The sequence below is a fragment of the Pongo abelii genome, chromosome Y (genome assembly GCF_028885655.2).
Source record: "Pongo abelii isolate AG06213 chromosome Y, NHGRI_mPonAbe1-v2.0_pri, whole genome shotgun sequence".
In the NCBI taxonomy this organism is placed as follows: Eukaryota; Metazoa; Chordata; class Mammalia; order Primates; family Hominidae; genus Pongo; species Pongo abelii.
This window is the reverse complement of record NC_072009.2, coordinates 55,692,101-55,708,802: the sequence shown is the minus strand read 5'-3', so window position 1 is coordinate 55,708,802 and position 16,702 is coordinate 55,692,101. Positions and strand designations below refer to the sequence as shown.

At 37.9% G+C, this 16,702-nt stretch overlaps 1 pseudogene; it reads left to right on the top strand.

The window, feature by feature from the left end:
- The first annotated feature begins 2,351 nt into the window (after nt 1–2,351).
- The window catches only part of LOC129053332 (heat shock transcription factor, Y-linked-like), a 55,179-nt pseudogene continuing 40,828 nt past the window's right edge, over nt 2,352–16,702 (top strand).

Below are 16,702 nucleotides of genomic sequence, written 5' to 3'. Positions count from 1 at the left end.
CTCTGTGGCTTTTCCCAACACAATTAGTGCTAGTGCTGGGGAAGGGATAGTCAAGAGCAGTCAGTTGCTTACTTATTTTGCTCTGGATGAGTCTGGGACATGCTATAACTTTAACACATTTAAGAAGTAGTTGTGTGGCCTTTTCAGAAGGTTGCATGGTCCTCAAGTGAGTTCTTAGTATTTTATATCAGCAAAATAACTCAATTTTGCAGGTTACAGACAAATATAAAAGCTGTTTCTGTTTATGAATTTTATTATTTTAGAATAGAATAAGTACATGCTGTCTTTAATCACTTAACAAGCCTAACCTTGACTCAAACAGTGAATGCCTATAAAAATAATAAATGAAAAAAACTAGTATTTTTATATCATAAAACAGTATCATTTATAGCTTATCATTCATGTATTGTTGTCCAGCAAATATTAAAAGACATGTGGATAATTAAGTTTTCTTCATACCTGCAAAATGTTGGAGGCTATTTTCACTAAAACTGTCAGAATTTGCTTACTATAATTATGACACATAGTACAAAGAATGCCGGAAACTTTTTATCATGTTAACCAATTGTTCTCTTTTTAAGACCTATGGTTGACTAATTAAACTATAATTCAAGTAGAGTGTCCCAGAAAGAAACCACTTCGGCTCCCTCTTTGGAGTCTGGCTGGCTCTGAGCATTGCCAATGGCCCCTACTCACCTGAATTTTTATCCTCTCCATTTAGAGGCTTTGCATTCTGCACCCAGCTTCACTAACAGTGGGCTCAAAACAACCTTGGGTTGAGTGTTTCATTTGGGAGTTATTTGGCCAGGGCCTTTTGAACAGTAGTGTCCCCATGAAGTGGTAGATAATATATGTGTAAGAATGAACTTCTTTTTTTTTTTTTTAAACTATAACACCCTTCAGAAATTTCTCACTACTTTGTAACTGCATGGCTTAACCTGTTGATAAAAGCAGTTATTTAAAGTCTACGTTTTCCAAAAAAAAAAAAAAAAAAAAAAAAAACTACAGGATATTAAACCAGGACAATCTTCTAACAATGACACCTCTTTCCAGTATGAGAGAACTACCTCCTATGATATGAGAAATATCAATATTTTATTTCTTTCTTCTACACATATTCAACACTTATCAATGCCAAAGAGTTCAAATTTTAATATGTCAAATTTCAACCATGAAGATATAAAAATTCTTACTGTAAATGCAGCATTGTTTTTTCATTCAATATTAGTTTATGAATTCAAGTCCTGCTTAATAATGATAACATTATTGGCAGGACCCAAAGATCATTCCTTACAAATCTTTTTTTAATAGAGATTATGTTCTTGGAGCCAAATAAAAATTTTGCTGCTTAGACACACATACATATGTTCTTTTCTTAAAACATTTTCTTGTTATTATTTATTTACATCTCCTACTCTTTGGGAATTCCTTACAAGTAAATCACCAGCTTTTAAAATCTTTCATCATTAATATTTGTCAGATATTTACAGACATACCAAATAAAATCATTATTTATTTTTCTGATATGATTGAAAAATGTTTTGAAGAGACATGCATATAAATAACTTTTTATTCTTAAAAGTAATCAGTTAGTTTTATTCACATTTGTTTTCTCCTTAATTTATCAAGGTAAGTTTCACATAATGTGAAATTACATTTGATTATGCAATTCAATGAAATTTAATATGCTTATAATGTGGTACAATCATCATCTATCTTTAGTTCCTAAATATTTATATTGTCCAACAGGAGACTCCATATCTACTAAAGACTTCTTTTTATTTCTCAGTCCCTGATAACCAGTAACCTACCTTTTATCTCTATGGCTATGCCTTTTTACCACATGGGTTTTGCACTGCAACAGTTTTCAATCCAACATGCCAAAGTCATAGAGGTTTTAAAATTGTTCATTTTTCTTTTCCTTTTCCTTTTTTTTTTTTTCATTTTGCAATTACCAGGCCCTGTGCTCCTCTCACCAATTTAGTAAGAGTGTGTGTGTCAGGGAGAGAATTATTACATTTATTTCAGGGATTGAGGACATTATTTTCTTATTTATTTAAATGCTGCTACAGGGATGAGATTTTGCAGCCTACAGTATGTAAGTGAGCAATCTATATTTTATTTTCACTGGATACATTTCTCAGACTGGGAAGGAAATTCTTTTAGCCAGATTTTTGTTGGTTGCTAGGAGACCAAATTCCTCTTGTGATGTGTTTGCTACTCAGCTTGACATATACTAGAGTGATGCTTTAGATTGTTTTACCTTCGTAGGCCTTCTGAGGCAGTGTTTCAATTTGCAGTCTTGAAAACCATACAGGCTGGAAGAATATCTAAAGAAATATTTATTTGAGATGGCACGTGTTTCTTCAGAAACTCAAGTTGTTTCTCCCAGAGATGAATTAAATGATTCAGAAGCCTCCACTAGGTCTCCACTGTGTAAACACACATTCCCTGCGGACTCAGACTTAAGGTCAATCATTGAAGAAAATGCTGTTCAGGTTTTGTCACAAGAATCCTTGTTAAAATGGCCATGTTACCGAATGTGTGTCTCTGAGCCAGATAAAGATAATGATTGTTTTTCTCTGACCTTTCCCAGGAAACGTTGGAAAATATTTGAGAGTGACCAATTCAAGTCTATTCTATGGGATGAGAATGGAACTTGCATAGTGACTAATGAAGAACTCTTCAAGAAAGAAATTTTGCATAGAAAGGCTCCTTACAGAATATTTCAAGCTGACAGTATCAAAAGTTTTGTTTGACAGCTCAGCCTTTATGGATTTAGTAAAATTTACAGAATTTTCAAAGATCTGCCTTTCTAGCCACCTTTCTGGCAGAAGAGAATGAATCCATTGTCTTAAGCAAGGTATTTAGCATATTTCAGTTAACACTTTACATAGAGTATATATGTAATTTTACTTTGTATACCAGTAAATATATTAATACATGCAGTAAGATCACATTTTGAAAATTATGTAAAACACTAATGTAAAAATTATTCATTTTTTTGAAATTATTGAGTTCAGCTTGAGCATTAACCTTTCAGGGTTTTAAGAAATTTTGCTAACAACTTTGAAGCTCATTTATCAAAATAAATGTACCAAAGCCACTTAATGCAATGTTACTATTAATATATAACATGTTTTCACTTGAGGGCTTAACAACTTGAGTGCTTTTTTCCCAAAAGCACATTTCTGAAGATAGTAAACCATGTTCATGAATTATTTGATGACATTAAGTTTGTGTGATGAAGCAGAAATCTGATATTTTAAGTGTTGTTTGTTATTGCCACTTGTCTCAACAAATTACAAAAGATCAACATGCTATTTTGAATCAGTTGACCACTATTCATGTGCACTCTCATAGCACCTGCATCCAAGCAAGTGGCCACATTGTGAATTTCATTACAACCACAATTTCTCAATACCCTAACACATCTCCCTAGTAAAACCATTATCTGGGGCTGATAGTGGAACAATCTGCTCTTCCAACAAGATATCCTGTGATATCAGTCAACGAGGCTACACGTCTTAACCTGCTACCAGCAGGCAACTCGTGGTTGCAAATGCCTATGATACCTGATACATCAGCGGTCCCTCATTCCAGGCCAGATCTTCAACCATCACAACTGGACAAATATCACCCTAATTACAAATGATCTTCCATTAAAAGTGTACCAGGTTATGTGGGACAACAGAGACTAACATTTACATTGACCGAAAAAATCCAAAAATTTCTGCAATTATCTTACTGAACAATAAAACTGCATGTCGACTTTTATGTTTCCTTTTTTCTCTATTTCTCAAAGTACAGTTAAAAGTAGAATGGTGTTTTCTTTCAGTGTCAGGCTATTTTACTACTTTTTGTAAAAGTATATATGGGTGTTTTGATCATTTGTAAGGAAATTTGATGTGCTCCTATGTAAGTTAACTAATTTAGTTCTCTAAAGAGGAAAAAATAATAAAGTCTTTGGGTCCATTTGCTGCTGAAACAACACAGCACCACTGCCTGGCTAATTTGTAAAAAGACTTATTTTGCTCATGGTTCTGGAGGTGGGGAAGTCCGAGGGGCTGCATCTCATGAGATCTTCTTTCTATGTTACAACATGGCAGGTTGACCTCATATGGCGAAGGGCATGAGATGAACAGAAAATCGAGACCAAACTCATCCTTCATCAAAGACCACTCACAGAATAACTAACTTCTTCTCCAGATAACACCATCAATTCAGTCATGGGGTTGAGCATACATGGCTAATCACCTCTCAAACATCCTACCTCCCAACACTATCTCAATGGACACAGAATTTCAATGTGAAATTTGGAGGGGACATATCAAACAATGACAGCAGGCAAAGGAAAGGAAACAACTGGAGCTAGGAAAAAGTAATAAGTGACTTCTAAAGTAGTCTGGCATAAATCAAATGAGGGCAAAAATTTGCATGACACAAAGGGAATAGAGGCTCACATAAACACATGCCCACCACACTGGGCTAATTTTTATATTATTAGTAGAAATAGGGTTTCACCATGTTGGCCAGGATGGTCTTGAACTCCTGGCTGCATTTGATCCACCCACCATGGCCCCCAAAAGTGCTGAGATTACAAGTTTGAGCCACCATACCCCACCTCTACTGCAGAATTTCATCACATTGGTTTCGTGCTCCATACAAAGTCAGATTTAATTGCTTTTTGTCAGGATTAACACCTTTTAGATTCTGAGTCCCGATCCTCAGCATGGCTAAATAAATCCCTTCCAGACCTGACATTTGTTTTCCTTTCAGCTTTATGTCCTTCTGTTTCACCACAGTGAGACATTCAGACCGTTCCACTTTCAGACATGCCCTTTTCCATCTGGTAACTTGAGTCCCATTATTTTCTTGGAGACAAAAGTCTCTCCCCAGTTTGCCTACTTAAGACTACTACAACACAGACATCACTCCTTCCAGGATAGTGCTTCTTGTCTAGCACATTAATTTTCCTGTCTGTCTGTCTGTCTTAGACAACCAGCACTGATGTAACACAGTACTTAATACATATATGAATGTGTGTGTATATATATACACTTATGTATGTGAATTGGTCAATGTTGACTGGGACTTACAAATATAGCACTTATTTTCATTGTCAAAATAAACATTCTTGGTGTTGTGGCATTAATTTTTATTCTTTTTTCCTCACCACAACTTTTCCTAAAAGGGTAGGTCACAGTATTGTTCAGTAGAGATGCAATAATTTTGACTTACTGAGATTAGCATCACTGGTTATCATTTCAACTATGATGCTCTTTTTTAGGTCTACTTATAATTTTTCCATGCTTCTAAAAGTTCTTTTTCATCTTCTGTTTTGACTGGCAGGTCCTTGCCTGAAAGAATTAGCTGTCTCCTTACCACTTCTTCCTTTATTTGCAGTAACAATTCCCAGTGGCAAAGGGATATTTGGGAGCCCTTTGTGGCCTATGGAATAAAACAAAATATCCTAAAATAAAAACCTAAAGAAGCTCTTTGTGAAACTGACTTTTGATGTGTGGATTCATTTGATAGAGTTCAACCTTTCTTTTGATTCAGCAGGTTGGAAACCCTCTAATTGTAGAATCTGCAAAGGGACATTTGGGAGCCCATAAAAGCCTATGGGGAAAAACCTACTATCCCCACACAAAAACTGGAAAGAAATTATCTCTGAAACTGCTTTGTGATGTGTGAATTCATCTCACGGAGTTAAACCTTTTCTTTGATCCAACAGTTAGGAAAACTTTTGGAGAATCTATGAAGAGACATTTGGGAGTCCTTTGAGGCCTATAGTGAACTACCAAATATCCGCAAATAAAAACTAGAAAGAAACTATCTGTGAAACGTCTTTGTGATGTGTGGATTCATCTCACAGAGGTAAAACTTTCTTTTCTTTCAGCAGGTGGGAAACATTCTTTTAACAGTATCTGTGAAGGGACATTTTATAGCCCATGAAGTCTATGATGAAAAACTACATATCCCCAGATGAAAACTGGAAAGAAGCTATCTGTGAAACTGATTTGGGATGTGTAAATTCATCTCACAGAACTAAACCTTCCTGTTGATTCAGCAGATTGTAAACACTCTTTTTGGGGAATCTGCAAAGGGACATTTCAGAGGTCATTGGGGGTCTTTTGAAAAGAAAAGAATATCCCCAGATGAAAACTAGAAAGAAGCTACCTGTGGAACTACTTGGTGATGTGTGGATTAATCTCATAGAGTTAAACTTTTATTTCAATCTAGCAGGTTGGAAATACTCTTTTTGTAGAATCTGTGAAGCAACATTTGGGAGTCCTTTGAGGCCTATGAAGAAAAACTGAATATTCCCAGATAAAAGTTAGAAAGAAGGTATCTGTGAAACTATTTTGTGATGTGTGGATTCATCTCACAGAGCTAAACATTTCTTTGATTCAGCAAGTTGAAAACACTCTTTTTGAAGAATCTGTGAAGGGACATTTGGGATTCCATGGAAACCTATGGAGGAAAATTGGATATTCCAAGATTAAAACTAGAAAGAAACTATCTATGAAACTGTTTTGTGATGTGTGGGTTCATCTCACAGAGTTAAACCTTTCTTTTTATTAAACAGCTTGGAAACACTCTTTTTGGATAATCTGTGAAGAGACCATTGGGAGTCCTTTTAAACCTATGGGGAAAAATCAACTATCCCCAGATAAAAGATAGAAGCTTTCTGTGAAACTACTTTGTGATGTGAAGATTCATCTCACAGAGTTAAATCTTTCTTTAGATTCACCAGGTTGGAAACACTCTTTCTGGAGAATCTGCAAAGGGACATTTGGGAGCCCATTGCAGCCTTTGGGGGAAAATGGAATATCACAAAATAAAAACTATAAAGAAGTTCTTTGTGAAATTGCCTTGTGATGTGCAGATTCATCTTACAGACTTTATTATTATTATTGTTCAGGAGGTTGGAAACACTCTTGTTAGACAATCTGTAAAGGGACATTGGGGGTCCATTGTGGGTTATGAAAAAAAAAAACATGCTGGATAAAAACTAGAAATAAGATATTTGTGAAATTTTGTGATGTGTGGATTCATCTTGCAAAGTTATATCTTTCTTTTGATTCAGCGTGTAGGAAATACTCTTTTTGGAAAATCTGTGATGGAACATAGAGAAGCTCATCGAGGCCTATTGAGAAAAACTGTGTAGCCCCAGATAAAAATTGGAAAAAACTGTATGTGAAACTGCTTTTTGATGTGTGGAATGATCTCACAGAGTTAAAACTTTCTTTTGACTCAGCAGTTAAAAAACACTGTATTTGGAGAACCTGTGATGGGACATTTGGGAGCCCATTGAGGCCTAGAGTAAAAACAAAATATCCCCATATCAAAATTGGAAGGAAGCTATGTATCAAACTGTGTTGTGATGTATGCATTCACCTCACAGAGGTAAGCCTTCCTTTTAATTCAGCAGGTTGAAAACACTCCTTCAGGAGATCTGTGAGGGTACATTTCGGAACCCTTTGAAGCTTAAGGGAAATAACTGAAAATCCACCGGTATAAACTAGAAAGAGTCTACCTGTGAAATTGCTTTGTTATGTGTGGATTCATCTCACAGTGTTAAATTTTGCTTTGATTCAATAGGTGGGAAACATTCTTTTTGGGGAATCTGCAAAGGAACATTTTGGAGCTTTTTGAGGCCAGTGGGGAAAAACAGAATATCCCCAGGAAAAAACTAGAAAGAAGCTATCCATGAAACTGCTTTGTGATGTCTGGATTCACCTCACAGGGTTAAACATTTCTTTTGATTCAGCAGGTTGGACACACTCTTTTTGGAAAATTTCCAAAGGGACATTTGAAAGCCCATTGAGGACAATCAGGAAAAAACTGAATAGCCAAGGTAAAAATTAGAAAGAGGTTATCTGTGAAATGGCTTTATGATATGTGGGTTCATCTCACAAAGTGAAACATTTCTTTTGATTCAGCAGATTGGATACCCTCTTTTTGAAGAATCTGTGAAGGGACATTTTGGAGGCCATTGAGACCTATGAGGAAAAATGGAATATCTCCAGGTAAAAACTAGAAAGAAGCTCTCTGTGGTACTGTTTTGTGATATGTGGATTCATCTCTCAGAGTGAAACATTTCTTTTGATACAGCAGTATGGAAACACTCTCTTTGGAGAATCTACAAAGGGGCATTTGGGACAGTTTTGAGGCTTAAGGGAAAAAATTGAATATTCTCAGTTAGAAACTAGAAAGAAGCTATCTGTAAAACTGCTTTGTGATGTGTGGCTATATCTCACAGAGTTTAAACGTTTCTTTTGATGCAGCAGGTTAGAAATGCTCTTTTTGGAGATTCTGATAAGGGACATTTAAGAGACTTTTGAGGCCCATGCAGAAAAAACCACGTATCCTTAGGTAAAAACTAGAAATAAAGTATCCGTGAAACTGCTTTGTTTTGTGTGGATTCATTTCATGGAGTTAAGCATTTCTTTTGATTCAGCAGGTTGGAAACACTGTTTCTGGAGAATCTGCAAAAAGACATTTGGGAGTCCATTGAGGCCCATAGGGAAAAACAAAATATACCCAGGTAAAAACTATACAGAAGCTATTGGTATAACTGATTTGTGAAGTGTGCTTCATTTCACAGTGTTAAACTTTTCTTTTTATTCAGCAAGTTCAAAATACTCTTTTTCAGAATCTCAGAAGACACACTTGGGAACATGTTGAAGATTATGTGGAAAAGTGCAATATCCCCAGGTAAAAAATAGAAAAAAGCTACCAAAGAACCCACTTCATGATGTGTGGATTCATCTCACAGAGATAAACCTTTCTTTTGATTCAGCAGATAAAAAACACTTTCTGGAGAATCTACAATGGAACATTTGGGAGCCCATTGAATCATATGGGGAAAAACTGAATATCCCGAGGTAAATACTAGGGAGAAGTTATGTGTAAAACTACTTTGTGATGTGTGGATTCATCTAACAGAAGTAAAGCATCCTTTCTGTTCAGCAGGTTGGAAACACTCTTTTTGGAATATCTGCCTAGGGACATTTTGGACCCCCATTGAGGCCTAGAGGAAAAACAGAATATCACAGATAAAAATTAGAAAGAAAATGTATGAGAAATGGCTTCATGATGTCTGGATTCGTCTCACAGAGTTAAACTTTTCTTTTGACTCAGCAGGTTGGAAAGAATCTTTTGGAGAATCTATGACGGGATATTTGGGAGCTCATTGAGGCCCATGGGGAAAAACCAAATATCCCAAGGAATAACTCGAAGGAAGATGTCTGTGAAACTGCTTTGTGATGTGTGGATTCATCTAACAGAGTTAAAACTTTCTTTTGATTCAGTAGGATGGAAACACTCTTTTTGGGGAGTCTGCAGAGGTAAATTTAGGAGCCTAGGAGACCACGTGGAAAAATAGAATGTACCCAGGTAGAAACCAATAACAAGCTGTCTGTCAAACAGCCTGGTGATGTGTGGATTCATCTTACAGAGTTAAAACTTTCTTTTGATTCAGCAGGTTGGAAACACACTTTTTGGAGGATCTGTGAAGGGATATTTGGAAGTCCATTGAGGCCAATGGGGTAAAATGGAATATCCCATGATTAAAAACTAGAAAGAATCTATCTGTGAAAGTGCTTTGTGATTTGCAGATTCATCTCACAGAGTTAATACTTTCTTTTGATTGGACAGATTGAAAACACTTTTTTTTTTTTTTTGGAGAATCTGTGAAGGGACATTTTAGATCCCATAAAAGATCATGGGGAAAGTCAGAATGTTCTCAAGTAAAAACTAGAAAGATGCTATGTGTGAAACTTCTTTGTGATTTGTGGATTCATCTCAGAATTAAACCTTTCTTCTGATTCAGCAAGTTGGAAAATCTCGGCTGGGTGGGGTGGCTCATGCTTCTAATCCCAGGACTTTGGGAGGCGAAGCTGGGTGGATCACAAGGTCAGGAGTTCAAGACGGTCCTGGCTAACATGGTGAAACACCATTCTATTAAAAATACAAAAAAAAAAATTAGCCAGGCATGGTGGTGGGTGCCTTAGTCCCAGCTACTTGGTAGGCTGAGGCAGGAGAATGGCATGTACCTGGGAGGTGGAGCTTGCAGTGAGTGGGAAATTGCAACACTGCACTCCAGCCTGGGTGACAGAGAAAGACTCCATCTCCAAAAAAAAAAAAAAAAAAAGAAAAAGAAAATCTCTTTTTGGAGTATATGCAAAGGTATATTTGGGAGACCACTGAGGCCCATGTGGAAAAACTGAATATCTCCAGGTAAAGACAAGAAAAATGCTCTCTGTGAAACTCCTTTGTGATGTGTAGATTCATTTCATAGAGTTAAAAGTTTCTTTTGATTCAGCAGATTGGAAACACTCTTTTTTAGAGGTTTTGCTAAGGGATATTTGTCAGCCCATTGAAGCCTATGGGGAAAATCCAAATATTCCCAGGTAAAAACTAGGAAGAGGTATCTGTGAAACTGCTTTGTGATGTGAGGATTCATCTCATAGAGAAAAACCTCTTTTTTGGCCCAGCAGATTGAAATACTCTTTATGGAGGATCTGCAAAGGGACGTTTTGAAGCCCTTTGTGGCCAATGAGAAAAATAAAATATCACCACATAAAAACTAGAAAGAAGCTATTTGTAAAACTACTTTGTGGTTTACTGATTCTTCTCCCAGAGTTAGACGTTTTCTTTGATTCAACGGGTTGGAAACAATCTTTCTAGAAAATTTGCAAAGGGACATTTGAGTGCCCAATGAGGCATATGGGGAAAAACCCAATATCCCCAGGTAAAAACTAGAAAAATCTTTCTATGAAACTGCTTTATGATGTGTGGATTCATCTTACTGAATTAAAAGTTTGTTTTGATTTAACAGGTTGGAAACACTCTTTTTGGAGAATCTGCAAAGGGATTTTTGGGAGCCCATTAAGGCCCATGAGGAGAAACTGAATTTCCACAGGTAAAAACTAGAAAGAATCTGCGTAACAGCTTTGTGATGTGTGGATTCATCTCACGGAGTTAAATATTTCTTTGTATTCAGCAGGTTAAAAACAGCCTTTTGAAGGATCTATGAAGGAATTTTTGGCAGCCCATTAAAACCTACTGGGAAAAAAATGAATATCCTCAGGTAAAAACTAGTAAGAAGCTATCCGTGAACTGCTTTTGTCATGTGTGGATTCATCTCACAGAGTTAAACCTTTCTTTGGATTCAGCAGGTTAAAAACATTCTTTTTGGAGAATCTGCATAGGGATATTTAGGAGTCCATTCAGGCTTCTGTGGAAAAACCCAATATCCCCAGCAAAAAATTAGAAAGAAAATGTGAAAATGCTTTGTGATGTGTGGATTCATCTCACAAAGTTAAACCTTTCTTTTGATTTATGTGGTTGGAAATGTGAGAAGGAGGGTTTCTGGGGTGCCAGTTGTGTTGGTCTCCCCTGTGTGAGACACCCATGGAAAGCCATGGCTGGTCTCTGAGGAGAAAATTCTCCTTATTGCCTTCAGGTTTTTATGCCCAAAGAGCATAACCACTCAGCAGCATTCCACAGTTTTCTCAGGGAGATAATGCTCCCTTGAAGCAGTGGAGTATAGCCAAACATCTTGGCTTCTCCTAAAACCTGCTCCCACCTCTTTCAGTCCCAATAAGTTAAAGATCTTAAGTAGTTTAGACACACACCTCTCAAGGAAATTCACAGAAATCACCACTGCTATACATCTTATCGAATGACTCACAAGATCTCCTTCACTGATTAATCCTTTTCCTCATTCCTTCCTCCCCCTCCCATCTGCTGTAAGAACAAACTGTCCGTATACCAATAAATTGGGTGGAGCCTGAGGGCTCCAGGCTATGAGGAATCCTTCAATGCTCCAGTCCCCTAGACCCACTTTTTAAACACTTACTCTGCCTAACTCTTTTTTTCTCCACCAGAGTCAGGGTACCCACTGGGTGGGGTGGCTTGTTTCCCCAACATCTGGCACCCAACACAGGTCTCCCTGTAATCTCTACAATAATACAGTGAAGAAATGCCAGAGCATGGAAAGTGGAGCATGACTGACAAAGGACACCCACGTACGTTTTCACTTCAGGCTCTGTGAAGAATTCCATGGTAACCTCAGGAAAATCTGGGTCAGGCTGAAAGTAAGTTGGCTAATTCCTTATGCCTGGTGACACAGTTATTTTGCTACAGTGGGGCAATTGTGAGTACCTGAAATCTCACATCTTTGTTCCATCTCATAGAAGAGTATTCTCCTTGGTTCATGGAATATGGAACCAGGCATGTAAAAGTTTGGTATAAGGTTGGATCAGACTTAAAATTAGCATGAGAGAGCCTCAATATTCCTTTCTCAACTTGGTCATTGTGGTTGGTAATTAAAACAGCACTGAAGTGCTTCCACACTGAGGAGGAAGGAACAGGAGTTTCAGGATGACACAGAAAATTTTAATAATCAGAAGTCTGATGATGAGCAAAGGGAACCATCACAGTCTAGGTTTAAAAAGGGGGAGAAATGGGAAGCTATACATACTAATCTCCAAAAACTTATGAAAGGAACAGTTCCACCTACTGCAGAAATATTGCCACCTACTGTGCCTTTAGGGGAAGGCCTGGAATGGTCACCCCTTCCTCAGCCTTATGAATTTCTAGAAAGGAAGCCTGAGATGCGTCTTGCCACTCCGAATGTTGCATGCTCCACTATTGACTATGGTGAAAGGAAGCTGCACGCTTGCCCAACAGCCAATTACAGTAGGGAATGATCCAGGCTTGTACACCTGTTAATTATGGTAAAGGAATTGTGTGAGCTAGCCCAGATACTAATTATGACTCAGGGGTAATCCAGGCATCCATTCTCCCGACACAAGAAATGGGGGATTTGGATGCTTGGCAGTTTTTACTAATTATTTTGCCAGCTGAAAAGGTCAGAGAACATACTCAAGCACAGTGGGAGCTATTTTATTTTAAAATATTAAAAGACTTAAGGCAAGCAATTGGACAATATGGGCCAAATTCTCCTTATGTTCATTCCTTATTACAATCTGTGGCTTATAACCAACATTTAATATCTATGGATTATTATCAGTTATTAGCCTGATCCACCCTGTCTCCCTCTCAATTTCTCTAATATGAAACTTGGTGGATGGATGAAACAACAAATTAGGCATGCAGAAATGCTCAAGCACAACCTCCCATTAATATCACATCTGATCTGTTGCTTGGATTTGGAGAGGCATGAGGTACTGGAAATCAACTGATGGTAATGGGTGTTGAACGTGTTGATCAGCTAAGAACTATATACCTAAGAGCCTGGGAAAAAATTCATAACCCTGGTACTACTTACCCTTCTTTTTACTCAGTTCCACAGGTTCCAAGGGAGCCTTATCCAGATTTTGTCACCCATTTGCAAGACACGGCTCCAAAAGCCATTTTGGATTATCATGCAAGGAAAGTGATTCATGAAGGAACATTTTGGAGCCCATTGAAATCTATGGGGAAAAACCTTATATTCACAGGTAAAAACTAGGAACAAGCTATCTGTGGAACTGTTTGCTGACGTGTGGATTCATCTCACAGAGATAAAACTTTCTTTTGATTCAGCAGGTTAGAAACACTCTTTTTGGTGAATCTGTCATGAAACATTTGAGTGTGCATTGAGGTGTACGAGGAAAAACTGAATATCTTCAGATAAAAACTAGAAAGTAGCTATCTGAAAAACTACTTTGTGATATGGGGGATCATCTCACAGGGTTAAAACTGTCTTTTGATTCAGAAGTTACAAACAGTATTTTTGGAGAATCCACATAAAGTCATTTGGAAGGCCATTGAGGCCTCTGGGAAAAAAACAAGTATCTTCAGAAAAAACTAGAATCTCTCTGTGAAATTACTTTTGATGTGTAGATTCATCTAACAGAGTTAAACCTTTCTTTTCATTCAGCAGTTTGTAAACACTGTTTTTGTGGAATCTGCAAAGTCACATATTGGAGCTCACTGAAACATATGCTGAAAAACAAACTATCCCCAGATAGAAACTAGAAAGAAGCTATCTGTGAAACTCTTTTGTAATATTTGGATTCACCTCAAAGAGTTAAACCTTTCTTTTAATTCAGTAAGTTGGGAAAACTCTTTTTAAAGAATCTCCAAAGGGAATTTTCGAGCCCATTGAGTCCTTGGAGACAAACTGAATATCCTCAGGTGAAAACCACAAAGAAGCTATCTGTGAAACTGCTTTGTGATATGTGGATTCATGTCACAGAATTAAAATTTTCTTTTTATTCAGCAGGTTGGAAATATTCTTTTTGGCGAATCTGTGAAGTCATATTTGGGAGCCCTTTGAGCTTTATGCAGAAAACCAAAATTTCAAGAGATAAAAAATAGAAAGAAGCTATTTGTGAAACTGCTTTGTGAGTTGCAGATTTATTCCACAGAGTTAAAGCTTTCTGTTGATTCAGCAGGTTGAAAACATTATTTTAGGAGAATCTGCAATAAAACCTTTGAGAGCCCATTGAGGCCTATGGTGAAAAACCAAATATCTCCATTTAAAAACTAGAAAGAAGTGAGGGACTGATCCAAGATGGCCGAATAAGAACTGGTTCAGTCTACAGTTCCCAGAGGGACACAGAAGACAGGTGATATTTGCATCTCCACCTGAGGAACTGGGTTTATCTCTTTGGGACTTGTTGGACAGTGGGTGCAGACCATGGAGTGTGAGCCAAAGTAGGGAGGGACATTGCCTCACCTGGGAAGCATAGGGGGTCAGGAAATTCCCTTTCCTAGCCAAGGGAAGACATGACAGATGGTACCTGGAAAATCAGGACACTCCCATCCTAGTACTGCACTTTTCCAACAGTCTTAGCAAATGGCACACCAGGAGATTACATTCTGTGCCTGGCTCAGGGGGTCCAACACCCACAGAGCCTTGCTCACTGCTAGAGCAGCAGTCCAAGATCAAGCTGCCAGGCAATTGCAAGGCTGGGAGAAGGGCGTCCACCATTGCTGAGGCTTAAGTAGGTAAACAAAGCACCTGGGAACTTCAAACTGTGTGGAGCCCTTTGCAGCTCAATGAGGCCTCCCTGCTACTGTAGACTCCACCTCTGGGGGCATGGTATAGCTGAATAACAGGAGGCAGAAACTTCTGCAGACATAAAAGTCCCTGTGTGACAGCTCTGAAGAGAGTAGTCATTCTCCCATCATGGAGTTTGAGATCTGAGAATGGACAGACTATCTCCTCAAGTGGGTTCCTGACCCCTGAGTAGCCTAACTGGGAGACACCTTCAAGTAGGGAGCAACTGAAGTCTCGTACAGCTGGGTCCATCTCCGAGACAAAGCTTCCAGATGAAGGATCAGGCAGCAATGTTTCCTGTTGTGCAGTATTTGCTCTTCTACAGCAGCTGCTGGTGATACCCAGGCAAACAGGGCCTGAAGTGGACTTCCAGCAAAGGCCAACAGAGCTGAAGCTGAGGGCCCTGGATTTTAGAAGGAAAACTAAAAAACAGAAAGGAATAGCATCGACATCAACAAAAAGAACATCCATACCAAACCCCCTTCTGAAGGTCACCATTATCAAAAACCAAAGTAGATAAAACCACAAAGATGGGGAGAAACTAGAGCAGAAAAGCTGAAAATTCTAAAACTCAGACCATCTTTCCTCCTCCAAAGGAATGCAAGCTCCTCCCCAGCAACAGAAGAAAGTTGGAGGGAGAAAGACTTTGATGAGTTGACAGAAGTGGGCTTCAGAAAATTGGTAATAACAAATTTCTCCAAGCTAAAGAAGGATGTTTGAACCCATTGAAAAGAAGTTAAAAACCTTGAATAAAGATTAGCCAATTGGCTAACTAGAATAAACAGCATAGAGAAGACCTTAAATGACCTGATGGAGCTGAAAACCATGGCACGAGAAGTATGTGATGCATGCACAAGCTTCAGTAGCTGATTCGATCAAGTGGAAGAAAAGGTATCAGTGAAAGAAGATAAAATGAATGAAATGGTGCAGGAAGAGAAGTTTACAGAAAAATAGAGTAAAAACAAACAAACAAAGCCTACAAGGAATATGGGACTATGAAAAAAAAAGAAATCTACGTCTGATTGGTGTACCTTAAAGTGACAGGGAGAATGGAACCAAGCTGGAAAAGACTCTTCATGATATTATCCACAAAAACTTCCCCAACCTAGCAGTGCAGGCCAACATTCAAATTCAGGAAATACGGAGAATGCCTCAAAGATATTCCTCAAGAAAATCAAACCCGAGACACATAACTGTCAGATTCACCAAGGTTGAAATGAAGGAAAAAATGTTAAGGGAAGCCAGAGAGAAAAGTTGGGTATCCTAAAAAGGGAAGTCCAGCAAACTAACAGCTGATCTCTTGGCAGAAATTCTACAAGCCAAAGAGAGTGGAAGCCTATATTCAACATTCTTAAACAAAAGAATTTTCAACCCAGAATTTCATATCCAGCCAAACTAAGCTTCATAAGTGAAGGAGAAATAAAATACCTTACCGACAAGAAAATGCTCAAAGATTTTGTCACCAGCAGGCCTGCCCTACAAGAGCTCCTTAAGGAAGCACTAAAAATGGAAAGGAACAACTGGTACCAGCCACTGCAAAAGCATGCCAAACTGCAAACACCATAACTGCTAGGAAGAAACTGCATCAACTAACAGGGAAAATAACCAGCTAACATATTAATGACAGGATCAAATTCAGACATAATGATATTAACTTTCAATGTAAATGGGCTAAAT